This window comes from Suncus etruscus, chromosome 8 (genome assembly GCF_024139225.1).
Source record: "Suncus etruscus isolate mSunEtr1 chromosome 8, mSunEtr1.pri.cur, whole genome shotgun sequence".
Lineage (NCBI taxonomy): Eukaryota > Metazoa > Chordata > Mammalia > Eulipotyphla > Soricidae > Suncus > Suncus etruscus.
This window is the reverse complement of record NC_064855.1, coordinates 52,835,804-52,839,164: the sequence shown is the minus strand read 5'-3', so window position 1 is coordinate 52,839,164 and position 3,361 is coordinate 52,835,804. Positions and strand designations below refer to the sequence as shown.

General features: G+C 38.4%; 1 pseudogene; it reads left to right on the top strand.

The window, feature by feature from the left end:
* The first annotated feature begins 1,347 nt into the window (after positions 1 to 1,347).
* On the top strand, positions 1,348 to 3,008 carry LOC126016218 (60 kDa heat shock protein, mitochondrial-like; annotated as a pseudogene).
* The last annotated feature ends 353 nt before the right edge of the window (positions 3,009 to 3,361 follow it).

Genomic DNA, 3,361 nt, shown 5'->3' with positions numbered 1-3,361 from the left:
GGGAGTATGTTTAGGTGGAAAAGATCTTTAGTCTTTGGTAAATCATATAGTGGAGAAGAGTTGTTGAGATTCCTGGGGCAGAAAGACCATCTCCAGCTAAGTATCCAACTATTCTGTGCCTTAGTGTTCTCATTATGTAAAAAAATATAGCAACTATCTTCAAAGCAGACACATTACTACATGAGAGAAAGAGAGAGAGAGAGAGAGAGAGAGAGGAACAAATGGTCTCCCCCAGCGTTAGCCAAGTACATCCTGAACCCCCACAAACACACACTCACCACACACTAGCACCAGCAAAGAATCTTTGCAGTGAAGCTAAATCGAGAAGGCTGAGACAGATGCCATATAGACCCATGGTTCCTTGAGCATAATATAGGAGTATCCATTCATGCACAAGAAAGAAGATAAATCACGAAAATAGTGTTAAATTTAAGACCTCTGCTTGCACCAATCCATGGGTTTATTAATTTTTTAATATTTGTCACTTTTTTTAAAAAAAAACTATTTTTTTTCTTTTTTGTTTTTGGGCCACACCCGTTTAACGCTCAGGAGTTACTTCTGGCTATGCGCTCAGAAATCGCTCCTGGCTTGGGAGGACCATATGGGACGCCGGGGGATCGAACCGCGGTCCATCCTACGCTAGCACTTGCAAGGAGGACACCTTACCTCTAGCGCCACCTTCCCGGCCCCTAAAAATACTATTTCTTTTGATTAAAGACACTCAACATGAGAGCATCCTAAATTCTTTTTTTGTTTTGTTTTGTTTTTTGGGCCCCACCCATTTGATGCTCAGGGGTTACTCCTGGCTAGCACTCAGAAATCGCCCCTGGCTTGGGGGAACCATATGAAAAGCCGGGGGATCGAACCACGGCCCTTCCTTGGCTAGCACTTGCAAGGCAGACACCTTACCTCTAGCGCCATCTCACTGGCCCCATCCTCCTAAATTCTTAAAAGTTTATAGCTCGTATGATACAGTATGCTCAGCTAGAGTCACAGCTTGTATTCTAGAGCAGACCTACATTGTTCGGATAGCTGTAACTCATTTTTAAAGTTGACATGTATGACTATTGATTAGAAACTTTCCATTTCCCAGTAACCTGGTAATCACCATTTCAGGCTTTGAGAGGTTGACTCTTTCAGTGTCTGAGATAAGTTGTCCTTAAACATGATTTTTTCCTCTGTACCTGACTGTTTTTACTTATCATAATAACATCTTTATTTAAGCTTCATCCATGTTATAGAATATTGCAGGATTTCCTCACATAATTTTCACTTTTTTTTCCTTAAAAGTAGCCTCTCTGCCATTGGCCTGCCTTGCTGCATGCTCTGCTGATGCCCTGCAGAAAAATGCTTTGACTACCTGCAGTTCTTGGCCAGATAAAACCAGCATCTAAGGCACTGGCAGCTCATCTCACTCAGGCTATGCCAAAGATGTCAAATATGTTGCAGATGCTGGGAACTTAATGCTTCATAGTATAGACTTTAAGTCAATGCTGTAGCCATTACTATGGGGCCAAAGGGAAGAAGCGAGATTATGGAAGAGAATTAGGGAAGTCCTAAAATAACCAAACATGGTATGACTGTTGTGAAGTCGATTGACTTAAAATATAAATATAAAAATATTGGTTCCAAACTTGTTCAATATGTTTCCAAAAACACTAATAAAGAGTCTAGAGATGGTACCACGACTGCTACTGTACTGGTATGATGCATTGCTAAGAAGAGCTTCAGACAGATTAGCAAGGATGCTAATCCAATGGAAATCAGAAGACATATGAACTTCGCTATTGGTGTTCTAATTGCTAAATGTAAAATGCAGTCTAAATCAGTGACAATCTCTCAATAAATTGCACAGGTTGCTCCTATTTCTGCTAATGGAGACAAAAAAAAAATTGGCATCATCATTTCTGATGCAATGTAGAAGATTGAAGGAAGGGTGTCATCACAGTAAAGAATGGTAAAATGCTGAATGATTAATTAGAAATTATTGAAGAAATTAAGTTCGATCAAGGTTACATTTTTCCATGATTGATTAGTTCTTCAAAAGGTCAGAACCAAGAGCTTCAAGATGTCTACATTCTGTTTAGTGAAAGAAAAATTTCTAGTGTCCAGCATTGCTCTTGCAATTGCTAATTCTCACGATAAGCCCTTGGTCATAACTTCTGAAGATATTGATGGAGAATCTCTGAGTAAGCTTGTTTTAAATAGGCTAAAATGTGGCCTCCACGTTGTAGCAATAAAAACCACAGATTTTGCTGACAATAAAAAGACAGGCTTTTGCTACTGTGGTGCTGTATTTAGGAAAGAAAGATTGACTTAATCTTAAAGATGTTCAGCCACATGACTTAGAAAAAGTTGGAAAGGTCATTGAACCAAAGATGACATTAAGCTCTCTAAAGGAAAAGGTGACAAATTGAAAATTTATAAGTAATCATCAAATATTTAGATATCACAACTATTGACTATGAAAAGAAAAAACTAAATGAACATCTGGCAAAACTCTCAGATGATAAGGCCATGCTAAAGGTTGGTGGAAGAAGTGATGTTGAATTGAATTATAAATGCTTTCATTGCTACATGAACTGATGTTGTATTGTTTTGGGAGGGGTGCATTCTAGAATATTGCTCTCCTTTGGTGCATTCCAGCGTTGGAGTCATTAACACCCTCTAATGAAGATCAAAAATTGACATAGATATTATTAAAAGAAAACTCAGCATTCCTGCATTACCATTGCTAAAAATGCAGAATCATTGAGTGTTAAGAAAATTTTGCAGAGTTCCTCAGAAGATAGTTTTGATGCTATGGTTGGAGATTTTGTGGATATGGTGGAAAAAGGAAACATTAATTCAACAAAGGTTCTAAGAACTGTATTACTAGATGCTGCTGGAGTAGCCTCTATGTTAATTGCAGCAGAAGTTGTAGTTACTGAACTACTAAAGAAGAAAAAGGCATTAGGATGGTTGGAATGGGTGGATTGGGAGGAGGGAGAGTAGATGGCATGTTCTAATTCTTAGAATATAGTTCTTTAACTTTTTTTAATAAACTGTAAGAATAAGTTCAAGGCAGGTGATCCTCACCCATAACTTCAGAGAAGTCAGTTGAAGAAAAAATAACACTGAAGAAAAGGCTGGCTGTTGTTTAAGAAAGTAACATAATAATCAGTTTCAGTTGAAACATAGAAAGTTATACTGATGTTATTGTCCATGTCTACAGATAATAAATTTTGTATTTTGGGTTTTGGTTTTGTTTTGTTTTATTTTTAGGGGGCTGCACACCCGATGACGCTCAGGACTTACTCCTGGCAATGCGCTCAGAAATCGCTCCTGGCTTGGGGGATCATATGAGATGCCGAGGGATCAA